This window comes from Rousettus aegyptiacus, unplaced genomic scaffold (genome assembly GCF_014176215.1).
Source record: "Rousettus aegyptiacus isolate mRouAeg1 unplaced genomic scaffold, mRouAeg1.p scaffold_m13_p_4, whole genome shotgun sequence".
NCBI classification, from domain to species: domain Eukaryota; kingdom Metazoa; phylum Chordata; class Mammalia; order Chiroptera; family Pteropodidae; genus Rousettus; species Rousettus aegyptiacus.
The window spans coordinates 147,840,586-147,864,183 of record NW_023416307.1 but is presented as its reverse complement, the minus strand read 5'-3'; the positions used below and the strand labels follow the sequence as shown (position 1 = coordinate 147,864,183).

Genomic DNA, 23,598 nt, shown 5'->3' with positions numbered 1-23,598 from the left:
GGTGCTCGGTCTCCTTGGCGGGCAGCCTTTATTTTAGGGTGAGCTTCCCTCTCATCGTGACATGTGGCTGTCCCATGCCTGCCTTCACATCTAGATATGGCCATTTCCAGAGAAAACGACCAACTTTTCCGGTTTGTGTTTTTTTATTAGAAGCAAGAACAGTTTTCCCAGAAGCCTCCTGCAGACTTCCCCTCAGGTTCATAGGCCAGAACGGCATCACATAGCCACGTCTAAACCAATCACGGCAAAGGGGAATGGGAAAAACCATGACTGCCATAGCACAATAAGGACCCGCCCTGTGGGTCTGTGGCCAGCCTCTTCTAAAGCACAGGGTGAGCAGAGAAAGGTGGGTCTCTAAAAACAATGCAGCATCTGTGGGTATGAGTTGGGAGCTGAATAAAATGGATGTTACAGAGACAACCACAGTATCGGTCCCAGTTTCTATGATGTGTTCTGTGAACCACCTGCATGAAAATCATTTAGCAGGCTTGTGAATATGCAGATTCCTAGGCCTAAAGCATTGTCTGATACATGGCAGGAGCTTAAGAGACATTCGTTGAAAGGAAAAAAGATGGTGGGGGGGGGGAGAGAGAGAGAGAGACCTATTGAGTTAAATCACCTTCAGATGGTTTTTCTGCTTACTAATGCTGGGCAACCACTAAATTAAGCCGAAAGCTAAAGATTTTTTTACCTCTAGTCTCTTCCTTACCAACCTCCCAGCAGAAGGGGAGGCAGTACGTGACCCTGCTGCCACAGACATGCCTCTTTGCCCTAACAACGCTCAGTAATGTTAAGATGACGAGAGTGCCTATCGGTCGTACTTAACATACATTATTGATATGGCTTTCAGCTTCACCCGCTGAATCCTTGATTCTTGTTACGGCACTTCGTGAAAAATAAATGAGTGTGATAATGGCTTCCATTTCGTGGACTAAAATATTGAAAAACATCTAAGAAGACATAAGCGTGACATTTGTGGAAAGCAGCATCTGGGACCGTTTTTACTGCAAAGAGCTCAGGGATAATTTTGGCATCTGGAAAGCAGCTGCCCCAACAGTAAAGGCCAGCTGTTTATCTTCTAGATAACTCTCAATGGAGTCTGATATAATGCTCAGTCTCCAGTTAAGCAATGTCCATTGCCAGGGAAAAGAAAGCCTGGCCGTCACAGACATGTCAGAGAGGCAACTTGCTAGAGAAACTAAACAGTACTCGCCTCCACTTTACTGATGGCGGATAATTTGACTCTTCTTGCCAAGCGCCTGCTCAAGGTATGCATCGGATATCTCAGAATCATTCGATTCTAATGCGTCCAAAATAAAATTCTTGATTATACCTTTATCGCTGATGTTCCCGTCCTAGTTTTCCTCCCTTCCTTGTCTCCCTGTCGTTACTCCTTCACTGCTAATCCCTCAACACCTCCCTAAGAAACTGCTTGCTCCTAAGTCCTTGCTTTAGTCTCTGCGTTCGATGAAACCCAAACTAAGACAGGTGATAGGAAAGAACGAGGATTTCCCAAAATATTACTAGAACACTATTTCAAAGAAATTACGAATATAGTATGCACACAGCACAATTGACATATCCTCGGAAGGATAGCCAAGATGGAAGAGGCACGAGAAACTGACAATAACACTTAAATCTGGGGAAAGGAACGGGAATGAAGGAAGGGATGAGCAGGGAGCTCACTCTTCATTGTGACCTTTTCTAACTTAAATGCTTTTGCCTATTGATCTTGGTGGACAGAATAACGAATAAGAGAGGATTTATATGTAAAGCTTGATGGCTCGGACTGGGGGGCGGGGAAGGTTATTTCACAGTCCACGGGTCGCTAATGCAATAGGTTTCTACTGTGGTGTCCACCGCCCAGTCTCATCGCCTCGAGGTTTTCAGGTCCTCGGTCTGGAAGTGACTGAGAGGGTGGGAATCACCATGGAATAACTAGATGATCTTCCGCTTCAGAATACCTGCTGCGAGTCAGTGTTTCCCAAAGGGTAGGTGGGACTCATACATCTTTGGGGTACAGGAGGTGATTTTAAGTGGTCCCTGGCCTTTGCTATGACCTGCCTTTCAAGGTGACCCTTTTCACCCACACCCTTTGAAGGAAAGAGTTTGCCAGTTCTAGACAAGGCTGGCAGAGAGGAATATGGTTGCAGGACTGCTGACAATGGTGGCTCTTTCTGCTGATGGAGAGGCCTGGGGGCAGAAGGCTGTGATGTCGTCTCAGTCAGGGTCAGAGATGAGAGGTGGCCTCCCCTATCTCAGCTGATGGATGGAGGCAGGGAGAGAGCATCATGCTGCCTGCCTCCTCTGGGTCTGATACTGGAGGCGATGCTGCAGCTGGACACATGGAAAACATTATCCTAGAGGATAGATGAAGACAATTATCAAGGATAAGTCTCTACAAACTGTAAAGTTCAAGACAATCGTACCCTACTCTGCAAGCATTTAAATAAGTTGGATCTCAGTTGAAGACACTCCCTAAATTATTCTCAGACACCTCCTCACCTCCCGTCAAGGTACCAGAAGGCCAGGGCTACCGAGGTGGTATCCTCAGGTTTTCAATATCAGTCATCCAGCATTGCCTCCTTAACTACTTGGGTTCCAGGCTGTCTGCTTATCTCAGACTCAGGTTTCTGTTAGACCTTGGCTGACTCTCTTGAGCCCTGGCCTCATGCCTGCTTCTAGCCATTTTTAACCAGAGTTAAAACGGGATGCTGAATGGGTGGCAGCAATAGAAAAACTGTCTGGCAGGGGCAATGAGCCAGACCTCAGAAGAGCTAGATATTAAGAGATGACCAGCCATGAGGTATCAAGAACAGACAAGAAAATTAAAAGTTGCGGAAGAGCTACACTTACCAAGTCTGCAGGTAACAGCGGAGAGTGCTGAGTTAGACAACAAAGTCTAGATTCAAAGAGAGCTCAGCTAGCTGGCTAGAATGTGGGCTTAACCCAGCAATATGACATTAAGTAATAAACGTGCTTTCGTTTTTGGCATTGCCATGCTGTTGGCCCTGATGGAAGACACTTGGCTTGAGAACACTTTCATATGAAAAAACATCTTGGGGTTTAGCCAAGCGCAGCCCCAATGTGAGCCCATATTTTGATGCTGGGCTAAGGAGAGGGGATTTAATTGTCCCCTTGAATTCTACACGTCAGACCACATCTGGGATATGCGAGTCCTGGTCTGGGTATAACGACAGAGATGGGGTCTTAGAAGAAAATGTACAGAGCCCCTTTCCTGGGCACAAATTCCCCATGCACTGGGATTATTGGCTGCTAGCAGCCCACAGCTGTACCCTGCTCATAAGAAGTCCTCGCCAAAATGGGACTTTATTCAGGAAGATGACTCCTAAGTACCCAGACCCATGAAGCCAAAGACTAAGTGACAAAAGGATGAGCTGCATGTCTCAAGGTATGACAACTCTGTGGTGCCACTCAGCCTGAGGCCCGTCAATCACTTGCACTAGAATCCTCGTCCCAGACTCTGCTTCTAGGGAACCTGACTGCAGAGAGAAACACAGCATGATGAGGGCTCTGGAGATCATATCACATAAAGAGAGACTGAAATATTTAGTCTAGGGAAAATAATGTGTGGAAATAAGCAGTTGCCTTCAAATATTTAAAAAGCAGGAAAAAGGACAGGTTGGCTAGAAATTAGACCAAGGCCAAATTTGGCTCAGTATCAAAAATAACTTTCTAATAATCGAAGTTTTACGACATAGGTACAGACTGCCTTGCAAACTGGCAACCTGAATGGAAAGTAGTCATCCAGAATCCAGACGACCATTGGATGCGATGTAGAAGGAACTCCGGGCATTGCCTACTGGGTGATTCACTGGACCCAAGGCAACACTCTAGTTATTACCCTAAGTGGCCACAAGATGGCAGCAACAGAGAATTCACGGAAAGGTGACTATATAGAAAATTCTAATTGTTTACAGAGATTTGGTTCACATCTTTAGACATACTAGGAGTTTTTGTGTATACCATTACAAGCCCTTTTTAGGACACACAAGCTTGTAAAATAATAATATTTCTCCCACATCATATATATTGCTGTCGGAAAAAAATAGAATCTTAAAGGTAGGAAAAGGTAAAACCTGATCCTTAAGATGACACTGAACCAAGGTAAATACGCTTCTTCTATTCTGATAATGATGCTACTTCTATCATGTTCCACAGGTTTCAAGGTCCAGCCATTGTGTACCTCCTAAGGGGTCTGTGTTTGAAACAGGCTCAACAGTGGGGCTTCATGCTGGCCTACGGTCCTCGCGGAAGACACTCTCTACATTGCTGAGCCTCTTCCTACCGAAGCCTCACAGGCTACAGGAAGACGTACTGGCACTGAGGGCCTGACTAATAACTCTATGGGTAAACCAGATATCCCAGTGATTCCATGAAGCCTGTCAGAGTTTCGTTTGCAACCCCGAGGCCAATTAATCCCACGAGGCCTCACAACCCTGTCTCACTTGGTCCTAAGATGGCTCCCCAGTGAGTCTACACATCTCTCGCCAACTCTGTATTTAGCGACATCACACTGGTACCTTGAAATCAGCCACGGCGGGAGTATTTACACCATGACATTCAACAAATTCTACCAATCAGAGCTTTATCAAGAGCCAGTCGATAAATCATTTATCGGCACATCATTGTTCAACCAGATGCTTCTGCCTCCTGAGCTTCAGCCGCCCTGTCCTTCTTGATTTTTCTGGTTCACATTAAGTGTCTCAGTGCCTTGCATGGGCTCCTCTGTCTGCCTGGAGTCCTTTTTGCCCAGATATCCCATGGTTCAGTCCTTGATCTTCGTCTGGTTTTTGTTCAAGTGTCACCTTTTCAAGGAGACCCTCCCTGACCACTCCATTTAAAATTACAGCATTTCTGATGCCCACTTCCCTTTTAATGTAATGAGAATTCTGCAGAGACGGGGAACTTTGTGCCTTTTCATGGATATAACCTGAACACCTCTTAGGATGATTCCAGACACATCCTGAGGTCCTCCCCTGAATGCAGAAGGTCCCTCAGACCCTGGAGATAGCAAGACTGAGTAAATAACAGGATTTAACTGGATATGAAGAAGAGCACCCTGGATTAGAGGAAAAGACAAAGTGGATGGGGGGCAGACTGACCACTTCACAGCTCTGTGATCTTGGACAAGTCACTCTGCCTCACTAAGATTCAGTTTTTGTGTCTATAAAATGGAGTTGATAATATTTGTCCCTTCTATCTTGCAGGACGTGGTGGGGAGTGTGGCCTTATAGCTTAAATCCTTATGCCACATGCCCCAGGAAAATGACCCACTCGTTAGCGTATTATCATCCAAGGGCTATGTCCATGTTTGCCAGCTGTCCTCTGTGATAATATATCAATTCTGGGGAGGACACATTGTGTTTAACACCCAGACGTCCTGAGAACATCTGGATGAGGTGGGGAAGGAGGGAGATTAGGGTGATCCATACAGAGAGGGCCACATTCACAAAGGGGGAGGAGAGATGTGCATGCCACGGTCAGGGGTTACGAACAAGGAAAAGCCAGGCTTCGGAAAAGTGAATCACTTACTAGACGTCCTAATAGACTCTCTGTGGACCCCAGGACTCCTAACTCCCAGGCCAGCGCTTTGTCCATTACTCCATCTTCTTAAAGAGCGATAAATAAAATTATTTTAATAATGCAAGTCACATTTTCAGGTCCGATTCCTTCAGCTCACTTGGTACTTCAGGAACCATCCCACTCCCATTCAGCAGCATGGGCTATATTTGTAACTAGTTTCCAAGAATCCTATCAAAACTGGAAGTATCCCAGGTTATTGTCCCAACTCTGCTGGTCACCTGGGTCCCTGTTCATACCACAGCTCAGTGTCTCAGACTGCCATTTCCCTTTAACATAATGGTAGAAATTTACATTTGTTGCATCTTTTCTTTTATGACGTCTTATTGGCTTTGTCTCAGGTGTATTAGTCTTTCATTTCAGGCTGGGCCCCGGGACTATTTCTGAAATGTAACCATATGTTTTGTGTATTGATGGGCGCGCATGCAGGGGTGGTCTGTGGCTCTGGATCTGAAGTTGAACTGGTAATAATAATAATTGCTAATTAACAATTTGAATTAATATAATAAAATTTTATTGATAAAAATAATAACACTAGCCATCGTTTATTGAGTGTTTGTTTTTTATTAGTCACTAAATTAAGCCGTGGTAGAGAGCATTTTGGGGTAAAGAAATCAATCATCCAAAGTTGGTGATGGAGCTTTGAGTCCAATCCAGGCGGACCGGCACAAGGGTCCATTTGGTTCCTTACCGTCACTGCATTCTCATATTCTGCCCCTTCCGTAGCTCTTGTTTCTCTTCAGTAATCGTTCCTGACTCTTTGCTGCCTCAGCTCACCAAGTGGATGATACTTCCTAGCACAACTCACTTCCTTGGCCCATCCTGCCCTTGTCTCTTTCCGGTGTTGCTTGGTTTAACTCCATCTGTAGCTCTCACTGTGGCCCAGACAAGTGTCCAACACAACGGAAACCCCTGCTGTAGGAGACAGGCCCTGCACCCTCTAGGCAAGCAGGAGAGGACTTTCCCACTCTAGCTCCGCATCTTCCATCTGATTTCTCACACTTCCTTGAAGTCTCCTCTTGAGCCAGGCCGAGGAAAGTTCTTCAGAGGCTTTGTGGATAACGTCCGCCGCATCTGGAATAAGCTACTCATCCTTCCCAGCTATTCAGGCAAGTCTCATATCCCACATCTTCCAGGAACTTTTTTTTTGTTCAGAGTTCTTGGGTTGCCAGCAACAGAAACCGACCTTTAAAAGATCTCATTGGAATGATATGGGAAAGCTCACAGAATTTACAGAATCTGACCTGGCAGGCCCAGAAGGTCGAGGAATAAGGGTACCCGAGGAGTCTGTGTAGGCGGAGTTAATAGGCAGCCCCTTCAAGGAGCCTCCAAAGGGATAGATATTGCATCCTCTGTTTCCATACTCAAGATTCAAATTCCTGGAAGAAAAAGCTGGAATAGCCCAATGTGGGTTACTCAGTCGCACATATCCTTTGGCCATAGCACTTGAACTGATAATCCCACCAAGACTGTGTAGTGGGTCAGGGCAGTTTCTCGAGGGACAATCAAGGTGCTGCAATCAGAAGGAGGAGGAAGGGATGCTGAGCAGGAGCCTCGCCTCCCTTCTGTCAAGCCTCAGACCAACATTACTGTCTTCTCCCATGGTGGCCTCTCACCTACCTGTCCTGCCTAACATTGTTATTTAAATTGTGTGCAGAGAAATCACTGTCACGGCCATCATTGTGCTCGTTTCAGAAGCACAGATGTCGTCTTCTCCCAAGGTCTGTAAACTCCTTAGCGCCAATTACTGAGGCTTTTAAATTGTAGGTTTGCTAAGCACCTCACCATAGGCCGGGTAAGAGCAGAGAGACTGGCTCCATGTTGGGTGGAGGAAGAGGACATCAAGGGGCTGAGCCACTATAGGTAAGTGGGACACTTTCCCCGGGGAGCCCTTTACCCCTAGAATATGTCTATTCCTAGGCGAGAATGAGTTGCACACAGCTCAAGGCCGCCTCCACTCGGTCAGGCTCTTCCAGACTTCTGCCATGGTCATATGTGCTTAAAGCCATTCTGGTCATTGAATATCCTGTTATGCTTTTTTCCCCCCTCTTAGTTTTTGGTTAAAAGCCCTTACAAAAAATGCTGACTTTCCCTCTGCTAACCTAGTTTTGGAAAGAGCCTGGACAGGGATTCAAGACATGTGGCACCTGAGGCCGACTCTGTCCCTAACTACTTGGCTGGTCATTCATTCATTCATTCATCCATCCATTCAGTCATTCTACAAGCAGGTATTGAGAATCTACGATGTTCCAGGCACTTCTCAAGGCACTACTTGGGACACAGCAGTGACCAAAGAGATGAAGTCCCTGCCCTACTGGACCTTATATTCTTGTGGGGGATCAGAGAGTCAGTAAACGGTTACAAGGCAGGGAGAGGATTACTCACTCCTCTGGGTCTCTGTTTCCAACCTCTTTCTTGAAGGTAGGAGACCCTCATCAACTCTCACAGCTTTCTCAGAGCTAACATTCTAGAAGTATATATGAAGAGACAATAAGAAAAAAGTTGTCTCTATCTTGTTCAAGGCAAAGGGGTATCAAGGTACCTGAAGAGGTAAAGCATGGTGGGGTGTTTGGAAACACATCAGAATCTGGATGAGGAGATGGAGAGAGAGACAGGGGATGGGGAGAGGGAGAGAGAGAGGGAGGGAGGGGAAGAAGGAGGGAGATTCACTCTGCACGATATGAGTCCCACAAGTCTGTTCAGTGCTGTATCCTCAGCCCCTAGAACAATGCCTGACATATAATGGACACTTAATATCTGTTCAGTGGATGAATCACGTGGGAAAGGGGAAGAACAGTTAAAAAGGTGGTTGGGAGGGAGCATTTCCTCACTGTGACTTTAGGCCCTCACATACACCCCTCTTTCTCTCTCCCATCTTAGGAACACTGCTCCTTCAACACAGCCCCTTCTGTAGCTGCCCCACCTCCTCAGGCATTTGGACCCAAGTGGGCTCCAGTCCCCAGAGTCCAGAATTGAACTGTGGAATCTACTGCTTCCTATTCTCCATGATGCTAAGAATAGACGCTGGCTCGTCATCGACTATAACCCCAGGCTCTCCCTCCTCCGAAGGAAACCTTCCCCTCTGAGTCTTCCTGCTTCTTCCTCAGAGAGGAGAATGTTTGCTTCCTGGGGAACCTAACCTATTAACATCATCTTCCATGATGGTTTCGGCCTGGTGCACAGAGGTGCACACAGAAGGTAATGTCAACAGGGAGTGTTGGGAGACTGTGGTAGACTGGAAAGGTGAGCCCTATGTGGCCAAACCTGCACTTTTAAAAAGTAACGTGTGGGCCAAACCTCACCTGTGGGTGCCCTAAGATTGGTGGACCATCAGTTTATGGTACCTACCTGTCATTAGGAAGAAGCTGGAGACTTGTCAACATTCAGTCTTCACTCTGCAGCATGTCTCCCCTGTTGCACGTTTGCCTGAATGGAGGAGGGAGAGAGGAGGCCATGTCCGCTGGAAAATGGAATGCAGGTTACTGCCTTAAAATATTATCCTGCCATCTCCACATTGGGCTTGGGATGAAACCTGTCTTGGGCTAAACTACGTAAAATTGCTATAGAGGCACAAGCACGGGCTTCCACAAAAGCTGAGAGAGAAAAGTGTGGGTCGGAAGGATCAATTTTCTGACAAATCAGTGAATAATTCTGAGCGGAACGAACCAGGCCTGCGTCGTGTCACCCTCTCGTTATAACCCACAGTCGAGTGCGTTGAAATCTGCCCACCCTCCTGTGGCTTCCCCACCCCCTCACTCCTGCTTTTCCAGCACGTGTGCAAACGCACTGCACATGCGTGCACACACACGGAGAGAATAAGAGGATGGAGAAAAGTACATTTTAGGAATCAGAAGCCTCAGAGAGATTCTAGAGCCTTCCTGAACAGGCCTGGAAACAAAGAGATGTGAGAGGATGATTATCAGTGGAAGGAATTTAGCTCTCTTTGCCTCAAGGGAATGGAGGTCTCAGGGAAAGAGCCCTGGGTAACAAATTAGCTCCTCGGCAAGACGAATTCCTGAAGGATTCTAGTCACTGATGCCAAAGGAATAGGAGAGTGATCAATTAACTTTTCCCTTTAGGATTCCAACTGATGTTATCCCACCAAGCACTGAGTCATATCTCCAGAGCTATGTCAGGTCAGGCCTGGATCGCCTATCACATTAGTTAAGGTTATATTGGTTTCGGGGATGAGAAATGGACTTGGGCTGACTTTAAACAAAAGGAGAATTACTGGAAAGCTCCTGGGGGCTTTTACAAAATCAAAGGAAAGCCAAGAAGCACAGCTCAACAAGGGAAGAAATGGAGTTCCACAAGTACATAGTTGTGTTGCCATTGATATGATGGTTTCAGTGCCTAGGTTTGCTGACTCTTTGGGGAAAGATCTTATGGTCTCTATGCTTTTGCTTGGGTTCCCTAGAAGCAGAAGGATCTAGTGCAAGTGATTTACGGGGGAGTGCTCGTGGGAGAAATCTGTAAGGCAGGGAGGGAAGCAGGATGCAGCGAAGATAGAACTAAGCAAGTCTAGCTTCAGCCTGGCCCCACAGTGGAGTCTGGAGAGCAAGTGGTATTGCAGCTACCTCATCTTGAAGCAATGGAGCCTGCCCTGGGAACCCCCATTTCCATTAGTTATTGGGTATGGGGTGCTTCCAGGGGAGGGCAGTTTCTCAAGCATTTTGGGCCAAAGTGATTCAAGAGAAGAGGGCAGTTGTAAGCTGCTTGCAGGCAACATTCACAGCAGCTGAGGGATGGCTCCCTGCCCTGCAAGGGGATCTGGGCAGGGGACCTGCTCCATCCATGGCACCTGGTACAGGTAAGGTGTCTACCCAGAGCAAGCAGCCACCGAGAAAGAAAGGCAGAACCTTGAGGTCTAGATATAGCAGTGGGGGCTGTTTACAGAGGAAATTAAATGAAATTGAAGGGCACCGATGCCAAAGTGTCCAGCAAATATGCTTAAATCACTTCCGCCGAAAGTGCCCTTCTGGTCAGCAGCTGACATGACTTGCCTGACCTCTCTCGATATGCATTTGAATTTGTGACCTTAACTCTAAACCCATTAAGAAAAATGTATGTTAGATACCTAGAAGTGGATTCTATGGGTCTTGGAGTATGAATGTGTTCACCTTTAGTAGACATTCCCAGAATGGCGGTACTATTTGATACTCCTTTAACAATGTGTGGAAGTTATAGTTGCCCCATATCCTTACCAGCACTTGGAATTGCCTGTCTTTTCCACTTTAGGTATTGTATTGGATATAGAGTATTATCTCATAGTGGTTTTAACTTGAATCTCTCTGATGACTAATAAAGTCAAGCACCATTTCATAGGTCTTTTTCTTATTGATTTATAGGAGTTGTTTTTACATGCTATATGAGTTCTTTGTCAGATATTTATCTAACAAATGATATATATAGGTTCTGATGTAGATATTGATCTAGATACACACATATAGAGTAAAAGATATATGTAATTTACAGATAAGATATATTTATTATATATTTTATATTTTAATACAAACATATTTATATGACATAAACACATTTGCATTTGTACATATTTTATGTATAAATTATATTTAATACATATAATTATATGTAATATATAAACATTATCACATATACTACTCTGTGGCTTGCTTTTCTACTTTCTTAAAGTTTTCAGTGAATACAAGCATTTAAATTTAATTTAGTCCAATTATCAATTTTTTCCTTTTATTTTAGCATATGCTGTGTCTTACTTAGGAAATCTCTTTCCATAACACAGTCATACAGATATTCCATCTTCTTCCTAAAAGCTTTATTATTTTACCTTTCATACTTAGACATACATTTCACCTGGAGTTTATTTTTTGTGTTATGAGTTAGGACTTAAGCTTGTTTTTAATATGGATAGCCAATTATCCAGCTTCGTTTATTGAAATGACCATCCTTTCCCAAATGGACTACTGCTGTGCTGTTTTTAGCATAGTCAAGTGACAAAACGAGAATGGGTCTATTTCTGGCCTCTCTGTTCTCTTTTACTGGTTTAGTTGTTCATAGTTGTGCCAATATCACACTGCCTTAATAACTATAACTCTATACTAAGTCTTAGGTTGACTGACTTGTTCTGTTTTCCCCAGTACATTTTGATTCCTCCCCACCCCAGTTTTAATGAGATGTAAGTGACACATGACATTGTATTGGTCGAAGGTGTACAACATAACGATTTGATACATGTAACTTTCTGGGGTGTAAAGCAGAACTATTATATCCCAGGAAACTGCCCAACCCCTGTCAAACAAGGACAGTTGGTCGTCCTACTAGTTTTGATATCTGGTTGCATAAATCCTTCAGCTTTGTTTTTCTTCTGCAAAATTACCTCAGCTATTCTTTACCTTTTGCATTTCTTTATAAATGTTAGAATCAGTTTGTCAATTTCCACTAAAAAAATCTTCTGGGACTTTCATTGGGATTGCATTAATCTATAGATAATTTGATAAATTTGGCTACACATCTTTCATTTACTACTTCATATTTAATATAGGAGTTGTAAATAGTGCCATTTAAATTTTTTCATTTATTTTTGTTATTGTGTTGCTGGTATAGAAATGAAATTTTGTATACTGATCCTTATCCAATGACATAACTCAATTCACTAATTGTAATATAGATTTTGAATATTATGTGTATAATCACACTGTAAAAAACGATAACATTTTTCTTCCTTTACATTCCTTATATCTTTTTTCTTTCTTATTGTACTGGCTGAAAACTCTAGTGCAATGTTGAATGGAGGGATAGCGGACAATTATCTTTTAATTCGATTCTTGGAAAGATATTGTTATTTAACCTAAAAATATTGTTCTGAGGATAAGAGTTTTATGTGCTGTGGCCAATAAGTAGCTTTATGGCAAGTGGGTCTAATTATATGCCTGCTTTTATGCTAACATATACCGAGAGTACCCCTAACTGGAGCCGAAGGAGATGACATTACGTTCATCCACTTGGTGCTAAAGTTAGGATTAAAGTCCGTGTTTCCTGACAAACTCCCTGTGAGTACATCTATTGGTACTTGTCTGCCTGGCATCTCTTCCCCCTCCTTTCTTCCCCTTTGTTCTTTCTCATTCTCCATGGAATTCCAGGGAGGCTCCCAATCATATTACTCCACCTCTTTGGCTACTGGGCCATAAACTGGGCCCATCCGTTTATTTCTCCCCAAAATTCAAATGGAAGGCTCCAGAAGCCTTGTGGAAGCGCCCTGGGAGAAGGCCTAGGAGTTTTCCAGTTTCCTGTCCTTCACAAAGTCATGATCTCCAGTTTTTCCCTCAATTCTGGAACTGCTCAAGAATCTTTGTTCCAATAAACCTCCCTTTCTTCCTTAGCCAGAGTCAGATTCTATTGTGTTAATCAGAGAATTATACTCCTTATTGTGTTTACCACCAACATTGAGCAAAATGGAAACATTTTAAAAAATTTATGTATTCTATTTATATTTATTATATTTTCTAAATACAAATTTTTAAATTGGGTCAAAACTAGTCATTGCATATTAAAATCATAACTATACATTTATCTTATTGCACATATGTAATTTGAGTCCATACATTCCAGGTTTATTTATCCTAAGAGATAGCTAGTAACATAGAAAAAAGTTTTAATTTGTTCCCTTGAATCCTCTATTCTAGAGATAGGCAAACTTTCTGTAAAGGGGCAGAGAATAAATATTTCAGGCTCATGGTCCATACAGTTTTTCTCACAACTACTCAACTGCTAGATTAGCTATAGATAGTACATATACAAATGCATGTGGCTGTGTCCCAATAAATAGACATTGAAATTTTAATTTCATATAATTTTCATGTCATAAACTATTGTTCTTTCAATTAAAAAAGCTATTTCGAAATGTCAAAATTCTTAGTTTGCAGGCCATACAGAAGGAGGTGGTGGCCAGATTTATTCCATGGGACGTAGTTCGCCAATTCCTGCTCTAGTTCTTCAATTGATTATACATTGTTAAACAGAAGAAATATTGACTTATAAAATTGAGATTATAAAATAGTAATAGGCATTATTTCTGAAATATATAGTGACTTATTTGTCTCTTCAGTTGATGAGCATATATTCAAGGATATGACTACAAGACATTAACTGGATAAGATTTTCTTATTCCCAGGAATTCCTATAAATGCAGGAAGATCATGCTATATGCTAAACTTCTCTGCAGTTGTTTTTTATTATCTAATCTTATAATGTACTAATTAGACAGTTATTGTTAACAAAGAATCAAAAGAAAATAAGGGGCTTTCAGATACAAATCACCTAGTCACTTACAGTAATAATGATGCCTAACATTTGTATGGCATGTGATGGTTCACAGAAATTACAGTTCCATATCTCGTAAGATCTTCACAACAACCCTGGAGATAGAAAGGCAAGGTATTTATTATCCTAATTTAAAGAAGAGCAACCTGCCCGAGATTACGCAAGGGACAAGGGAGTGAGAGAAATACTCCGGTCATACCTCTGAATCATAGTCAGAGTTGTTTCCATAAACTATAATGATACAGTTGTGCAATACGAAAACTGGGTAATGAGTAAACCTTGCTTCACCAGCTGAAGAATGCATGTCTCACCATAGGGATGTCTCTGGTTTGTCAACACATGCTCTACATGCCTGGCTTAGTGGGAATTCTAGGTCTCCTCTTCTGGTTCCACCTCCTTCCCTCGTGTGTCTAGGAAGCCCAGTGATCACAATCACAGCTGGCTGCTCTAGAAGGTGGTACCCTTGCTGCTGTGGAATCTGGGAGCCTGGTGTCATTGCTGACTCTGAAACATTCCTAAGCTGTGCCCTTGGAAAGCAAGGCCCTTGTCAACTTCCGCTGCTGATACACAGGATTCGAACGCAGTGTTTTTCTACCTAATGAAGCCCTAGTTGAGATAATTACGTCCCAACTTAGTCCTAAGCTTCAGGTGTCAGTGAAAGCTTCAGCTACCTCTCCTTTGATCACCTGTGGACATACAGGCGCTGTGAAAGAAGTGACTTGAATTGAGCTTCCTTTCCTTACGGTGTCTGTTACTGGCACGGTGGCACTTCCCCTCAGTGGTTTCACAACAAAGAAAAGGAGATGCTTCTTTCCTCAGGAATTTACATTTAGACAAGTGTGCCCACACCACCTGGCTCAGAGATCCCACTGTTACAGTTCTTTGCATTCATTCACTCAGTCTATTCTCCAGGGCACAAGTCAGGTGTAGAAATAAACTGCCTGAAAGTTTCTTTGTACACACACACACACACACACACACACACACACGTGTGTGTTTCCACTATGGAAAATTTAAAACACACACAAAGTAGAGAATATGGTATTATGTCCCATCCTCCCGTATGCCTTTCGCTCAGCTTTAACACTTACCGATCCTCACCTAATCTTGCCCTGCCACTTCCACCCTTCCCTCTGAAATATTTTGAAGGAAATCCTGGAGATCATAAAATTTTATCCCTACATTATACACTATATGTCTCTAATAGGCAAAAGACGGTCTTTAAAAACTCAACCATAATGTCGTATGACACTGACAAAATCATTGACCCTTAATAATAATCCCTTAATATCATTTAAAATCCAGTCTGTGGTCAAATTTTCCTATTGTTTAAAAAATGTTTCTTTATAATTGGTCAAATGGGGATCCACATACTATGTTTGTTAGGTCTCTTAAAACTCTTTTAATTTATTAGGGTAACTTATTTGTTGAAGAAATCTTATCATTTGTCCTATAGAACTTTACATATTCTTGGTGTTGACAATTCCCTCTATTGTTCATTCTCCCTTCTCCTTAAAAACTCCTTTCTCCTCCTTTTCCCCTATATTTAGGGGCTTAATTGGATTCAAACTCAAAATATTTTGGAGAGTAGAAAAAAATTTGCCACAGGTGATCATTACCATAAAATTTAGTGACTTACCATAGCAACTTCTATAGGAGACTTATAAATTCTTTCTTTTCTCAGTATCATTATAAACTTACTAGTTTAAACAACATTGATGTGATAAGTAGGCAATGGTAAGCCACCACAGGCAGTTCCCGACTTTCAAACTTAAGGCATATCTAAAAATCTACCTAAAAATCAAACGACAAACGTACACGCTTTAAGAGGAATCTTTTCTTGCAGAACTATAAAGATCAAGATCTCTAATATATCTAAATTTTTAGGTGCCACCTTTAACAATAAATGTTTCTAGGGTTGTTTTTGTTATCTGATTTTCTTCTTTTCCTTCACTCAGTTTACTGGCCTTTGTTTCATGACTGTCTGGTTGTCTAATTGAGGCTAACAATATATTGCTTCTGGCACGCCTAATGATTTCAATCTTTATAGCATTCAAATTACATTTATGAGACCTACATTCCTATAACTAGCATTTGCACTTTCATTTTTTTATAAAACAAAAGCAAATATATACTCAAATAGCTGAACACCATTCTAATAACTGAACTGAATGCTGCTATGTGGACAAAGATGGGGATGTGGCTCAAACTGAAGCACTAACAGTGAGTGTCACTGTGTGAGTGCAATGTGCTTGTCAGCTCATGTACCGCAGCCAGATTTCGTGTGGAAAAGGAGGGTTAGGTGTTCTAACAGAGACTGTACCAAACTGTTATTAACCATGACATGCTGGATTGTTTCTATTAGCTTACTTGCTGTATCTCCACAAGACAGTTTTACAAGAGCAGAAACCACACCTGTATTGCTCATTTACTCCCAGCATCCAGTAAGTTTCTTTTAAAATGCAATTTAACAACTGATTTATGTAAGAGAAAAAACTACAACGGTTTTGAGCACTGAGAATCATAATTAGATCTATTTTTTGGTTACATATTTTGTATGTTTTGACTAGGGTATTGGTATTATAAAGCTATTTTTCTTTAAGAATTGATTTATCTAAAGACAGATGCAATTCCATCCAGAAACGTTTTGAAAAGCAAACAACCAAATCAAAGCAAATCACTGATAATTCCATTTCTTAAGGTTAACATTTGGGTGTCTTTTCCAGTATTTCTCTATGTCTGTGTAATACTGAACAGTATTGGAATCACCTAGAACATACTGTTTGGTAACCTACTTTTTACATTTAAATACATTGTTAACAGTATCCTATGTCACCTTATCCTATAATAGAGAATTTTAATAGCTATATTCCATTATCATATTTATTTTTCAAGTAACCAGACCCAAATCCAATTTTCACACATACAATTCTGATGAAGAGGACTACAGGCCAGTGATTCTGATCAGAATCGTGCTTAATAAAAGCGGGCTATTCAATGGCATGCACAGCCCCAGGATGTGAGATTAACTTGAACAACTATTCATTTAGTTTGGTTTGATTTTCTGCCAGTCTTATGACCAACTTGAAGCAGGTCCTAGAACAGAGAATGTTATGTTTGGTGTTCAGGGAAGCAGCAAACTAGAGAAGCCATCCCAGATTCCAGAATAACAGAGCCAACATTCTCTTCACACCAAAGCTATCCATTTCCTGCAGCAAAATGAACTAAAGTGTTAAAAATGCATGTTACGTCAAACATCTTATGGTGGAAGCGATCTGTTGGTGTAGAAATGGAAATAGTGATGCTGAAAAAAAGCTGAAAACAGACATATCTGCAGACACATTTTGCTCTCAAGATTTTGCACTGTGTAAAATGTCCTTCTGGAAGATGAGCTTAAGCGGATTCACTGTCACTTGCTTCTACGATGGTTTCCCAGGCATTTTAGGTAGCAGCCACCCTGCCCCCAGGGTATTGAGGGCAAATAAAAATGTTTCAGGCAGACAATAGGAAAGAATGGTAGAACAAGAAACTACCTGCAATACCTACGTGGGAGTAACCTGGAAAGTGATGTGCTGAAATACTGACCCTTCCAGCTGGTTAAGTTCTATATTCATACACTTACTTTTTGTGATGTTCACTCATCAATGACAAGTGAACATCTGACAGGCTAATGATTCAGCAGAAAATGCACTATTGTGTATGGAACTGGAAGAGATTCAAAGTGGGTGCCATGGTATTAATAACTTCTTTTATAAGCTTAAGGAAGGAACAACACCTAGGCCTTTGAGTTACTTGGTGTAGTATGTGTTGGTTTCTGACCATCGATATCCATTTCCTTATTTTGGTGACAATACTCCATTTTTAATTCTGGGCAGCCACTCCTTTCCTAGAGCCTGTGTTCTTTGGGTGGATCAGAGGCAAAGCATATGACTCACATTTGGCCAATCACGGCACAGAATTTTCCTAGCTACAGTTAATTTAAGGGATGGACAGGTCACCCATGTTGGTTCAATTAGTGAATCTAGGGACTACTTTCTTCCTGGAGTAAAGTCTTGCTGGACATGAAGTCTGAGTATAAAGACAGTATAGAAGAGGAAAGCTGAGCCTTTTCTTTTTTTTTTTTTTCTTAAGGTCTCTTTTGTCTGATGATATAAGCATGAGTGGCAAAAGATCAAAAATTCTAACTCTACTTTTATTTTCATAGGACAGCTAGGAGTACCTAAAGACTTATAGGAAAATTGATGCTTTATGACAATAAAAAAAATTTAAAAACTCTATATTAGAATGCTTTATTATATGAACATTGTAAAATGTCTTCTAAGAATATGGCATTATATAGACTTTTTCTTAAGAAATGTATAATATACTTGAGAAGACGAGACCAAAATCAGAAATCTAAAGTCTGGAGAACATAAGTGAACTGCAGACAGTAATGCCTATAAATATTCTGAAAGGCAATATAAAGTAACTGATAGCTCTCTATAAAGTCAGCCTATAATAAAAGTATGAGTAACAGGCTTTAGGTTAAACTCTGTTTCATTCTCAAGGCACTGGTACTTGTATTCCCAATCTTCAGGTGGATTCATACATTTGTATTTCCTACGTGGATATTTCCTCTGAATTACTGACTTGTACATTCAATTGCCTCTTTGATATCTCCACTTAGATGTCCAACATGTACCTCAAACTCACCTTGTCCAAAAAGTCTTTTCCTCCAAACCTCCTTGGCCTAGGCTCCCTTCCAAATTTCAGTAGATGGCAACCCCACTTTTCAGCTGCTCGGGTCTAAAACCTTACATGTGATCTTTTTTCTTTTTCTCACATCTCACAAATTCATTCCATAAGCAAACTTATTGGCTCTATCTTCAAAATTTATTCAGAATCTAATCACTTATTACTACCTCCATTGGTACCTGAATTACTGCAATAGCCTAACTGGTCTTCCTGACCTCACCCTTGCCTCCTCTAAAATCTATTCACAATACAGTAGCTAAAACAATCTTCTCATTTTATTAGGAAGTATTTCAAATATACGGCAAAGTTGGAAGAATTTAAATGATCTATCTGTATACCCATCGTCTAGATTCTACCATGAATGGTCCTTTTAAAAAAATGACAGATTATATAGCTCCTCTGCTGAAAGTTATTCAATAGCTTACTTCGAAGAGGAAAAGCCAATTTCTTACCATGGTCCCTATTACGCTATTCTTCCATCTTGTCCATTACCCTTCGGCCACACTGGCCTCCTTGTTGCTCAAATATGGCAGAGTGCATTCTTACTTTAGGGCTTTTGTACTTGCTGTCCTTTTGGTTGGGATGCTCTTCTTCCAGGTATTTGTATGACTTATGTTTCTTTGGATCACTTACCTTTCTTTGGATCACCTCATTAGAGGTCTTCTCTGAGGTTAAAAAAAAAACTGATGTAAAAAGATCAGTAATTTTAAATGGTTCAAACTAATAAAATATCAAGACCACACTCCCCTTTTATTCTTACCCCAGTTCTTTATAGCACTTCTCATCATCTTGTGTACTATTGGTGTATTTTCTATAAGATCTTCAAAAGTAGGGGCTCTTTCCATTTTTTTCCACTGCTGTGTACTCAGTGCACAGACTAGTACTTGGCCCATTGTGGGCACTCAGTACATATTTATTTAAAAAATGAATTCTCATTGAAGCCGGAGTGATCTTTTGAAAACACAAATCATGTTATTCCCAATAAAAACTCTTCAATTGGTTTGAATTGTTTCCAAATAAAGATAGGGATCTTTACCAAGTGTATGAGACCCTGTATGGTGGGCCAGTACTTAATTCTCTAGAATCATCTTACATTATCCCCCTCATTTCTTTTCAGACTCTGGAACCCTATGGGTTCCATCATGAGGTTTTTACATTCTTTCTTGCTCTTCCTCTACTTCTACATCAAATTCACTCTGAGGCAGTTTTAAATATTGGTTCAAAGCACCTCTTGCTGGGAGAAGCCATTTGTGACACCCCAAATTAGGCTGAGTTCCATTTTAATGCCCTCATCTACCACATACTCACTCTTAGTAATACCTATTAGGATTATAAAATTACTTTTGTGTGATCATTTGTCTCCCTTACCAGACACTTAAGTTTAATAAGAGAAGGAAACAGCTTTATTTTTACTTCCCATTAGATCTTTAGCATCTAGGAAGTACCTGGCACATAATAAGAGCTTAATACTCATTTAAAAATAGATCCTGTTGTGTCTCTGTGTTACTAGTGCCAACTGGGTGTCTGGTACACAGTAGATGAATAAGTTTGCTAAATGAGCCATAATAAAAAATAAATAGAGTCATAATATGAAGGATGTTTGATTACTCATTTATAATAACTATATAATGCAAAAGAGCCATCACTTGATTATCTGTGATTAGGCATTCACATGTAATTGATACCTACACAAAATCTCAAATTCTCCCCTCTCATCAACCTTTCCTCATCACTAAGACAGGAGAAAGTAAGTTCCACATCTTTCCTTTCCTTTGTTTACTCGCTCGTGGAGTAAAGTATGAGCTGCTCTGGCTAGAAGCCATGCAGAGCCAGAACTAGCCATAAACGAGATCCGACTTCTGAACTAACAGAACATAGCACTCTTACTTGGATGTTTAGAAACTTTTTTTTTTTCAGTCAAATGAGGAGCTTTGCATTCTTATTTCTTTTTACTTTAATAGCAATCTCTTTGAAAACATTTCAGTGGTCACAGGATGAATTAAAACACACACATGCACAGGTTGTATAAATTTATGGGTTTATTAGGGCAGGATGATATGGAACAGTATAAGAAGAAAAAAAGCAAAAAAGCAAAACTCTTACAAATGAATAATTTTTAAGTGTGCTGACCCACAGAATTTTTTAGTAAACTTGTAATTCCAGACGAGCACTATGGAAAGCCTGTTGACTTTGTCATCTGCTAAATTAGGAAAAGAGCCAAATCAAACATAATAGAAATGAATTGTTGCAAAATGGTAAATTATTTTTTGATATAATGAAATGAAAAGAAACTAAAAACCTGAAGAAGATAGTTAGATGTCATTTCCTAGTTTTAATAATGTATTATAGGTACGTAAGATACTACCAATGGGGAAAATTGGGTGAATTGTACACAGGACTAACTACTCTTTTTTGCAATTACTTGTGAGTCTACGATTATTTCCAAACAAAAAGAATAAAGAAGACATTAAAAAAAATAGTAAATCTAGATAAGAAATTTTTAGAAGGAGAATATTTGTTATATTTAAAACAAATATACACAGTTGAAGACTTGTTTTCAGGTTTCCATAGGTTTGTAAAGAGTTAGACAAACTTTTAAAAATGCTTCCAAAACACACACGCACACATTTACTAATAAAAATATTAAGCTCTGAAAAGTGGCATCTTATTTTTATTGTTTGAACTAATGATGTTTTCCAGAGGTGTGTACAGAGTAAAAAACATAGTACTGTATTTGCAAAAGACAACTTAATTTGGTGAAAACCACAAAAATGAATGTTTGCTCTTGGAAAATTTTTGTTTCCTGACATCATCTAAGAAAAATGTGAAGGATCTGATATGGAAGGAACAAAAATGTACAAATCCTACTATCTCATTCCTCAAAATTGTATAAATACTTGCAAAATTTTCCTTCATCTATTAAATTGTCCCTAGAGCAGCCCGCCCACACAGACCTGGGGGCATTTACACGTCAAAATATTCCACAAAGATCTGGGAACACATATTTTTGGCAGAAAGATCACTTAGTGGGCAAGGAAAGACTGCTTATGAATAATCCATAGTGATGCATTCAATCAGGACCCTCTTGCAATGTAAAATGTTAGAATTGTACTTTATAACACTCTTGAAATTGTTCAAAGGACACATGACAGTATGAACTCTTAAAACAAGTAAAGTAGGTTTTTGGGTGCTAACCAGATGGCAAACATCCCATAGAGGGAGATGTAAAAATACAGAGAAGTTCCAAAGTTGCTTCGTTTACACTCTACCTTAAAGTATATTTTCATAGTAAAACTCTAACATCAAAATAGAAGTCTGCTTGGCCACTTTGCTTTTATTTCCCTCCTAAATATTAAAGTACAGCAACATGGCCTACAGGGAATTAGGGTCAGAAAGATCTGAGTTCAAATATTGATTCTTCCAGATACCAGTTTTGTTACCTTAAGCAAGTCACAATCTCTCTGAATCTCAATGTCTTTGTTACCAAAATGGGTATAATAATCCCCATATTTCAAGGTGGGTCCTAGTACTGAACGGGGTAATATACTTAAGCGCAAGCACAATGCTCTAATAGTAGATACTCAATCAGTGTGAGCTCCTTCCTAGTTTTTCCAGAAGACACAACAAAATATTTGTTAGTTTGGTATGAGCCAAAACAAGTGGTTAAAGAGTGAAAGAAAAAGGGCAGGAGAAATCATCCTAATATTAGCCAAACTTTCTATAATTATGCAATTATATAAACTAATATTTAATAAACATCATTGAGTTTATTGGTATTGCTCAGGTAAAGCATTATTACCTGAATAGGTCCTCTCTCTTGCAAGTCGGCTTTTTATTTTGTCTAACTGATTTAGCAAAACATGTCATTAATTCTTTGTTCAGATCATAATATGATATTCTAGAAAGATTAAGCTCCTCTTATCCCCGTATGACATTTTATTCACGGGTATGAGAAAAATAGTGACATGGAAAGAGAAAAAGTGAAAGGTTGAAGAAACTATCTTTCAAGCTGATGGTATAATTCTCCCTGCGATCAAGCATCTGTTATGCCTCACACTCTAGAAACCGAAGTTCCTTAATTCATGCCTTGAACCCCTTTTATCAGTGCCATAGTCCTAGCTATGAACTCTAAGGGACGAGCAAAGCTCCCGAAACTGCAGAAGTACAGAAACAGCCCTTAAAGGGCTTTTAGGGACAGGTTCTTAATGTGGAATCCGTGAGCTTATTCAGGGGGTTCTGGAACCTACAGTGTCTGTATGTAGAGTTGTGTCTAAGTGTACAGTGTGTCTTTTTCTCAGGAGGTTGCTCAACTGTCACTTCCTTCTCGTGGCCTTCTCTAGCCATCCTATTCTACCAAAGAGCTCATAATGTTTCTCATCATTCTTGCACATTTCCTGCAGAGCCTTACACAACCTGTCGTTACCTTGTTTGTTTGCTAAATCCGTCTACCACAACACTAGAAGGTAAGCTTCCTCAAAAGAAGGATCCTGGTCTTTCTCCAGGCCGTGCACCTGGTGGGTCTCGCGAGATACTTCTGGAACGAATGACAGGTCTCTGTGCATCAGCTATCTAATGGACTTTATATCCCCCCTCCCCACTTCACCCCCGCCCCAAGCATTCTTCTCCGGAAATAATTTAAAAAATCACGCGTTTTCATTTTGAAAATAAGGCTTTTAGCATTTCAACCACACCCACTCACCCTCGCACACTCGTTTCCTACAGTCGGCACTGCCATCCTGGGTCACTTACCCAAAAGCACTACGGTGGACAGTTTAGAGGTGACCAGGAAAGGTGTGGTCTTGAACCTGCACACGCATCAATTCACATCTCCGGCCCTGCTCCCGGGGGCGGATGGGCCGGGCAGGAACCGCAGGCCGGGAGGAGCCACCTCGAGGCCGCCCCGGGCCTCCGCCCCAGCGGCGATCGCGCCTCGCCGAGCTCCGTCCAGCGCGGCCCCAGTAG

General features: G+C 41.0%; 1 long non-coding RNA gene across 5 annotated transcripts; it reads right to left on the bottom strand.

The window, feature by feature from the left end:
• Positions 1–6,148: 6,148 nt before the first annotated feature.
• On the bottom strand, positions 6,149–23,280 carry LOC107499607. 5 transcript variants are annotated; one of them, XR_001594310.2, is made up of 3 exons: positions 13,912–23,280; positions 8,953–9,064; positions 6,149–7,117 (listed from the first exon to the last, which is right to left on the bottom strand). It is a non-coding gene; the product is annotated as an uncharacterized LOC107499607 (long non-coding RNA). The 5 variants fall into 5 exon arrangements; XR_001594312.2 differs by having other exon boundaries at positions 6,149–6,996; XR_001594311.2 differs by having other exon boundaries at positions 6,149–6,983.
• Between the last annotated feature and the right edge of the window lie 318 nt (positions 23,281–23,598).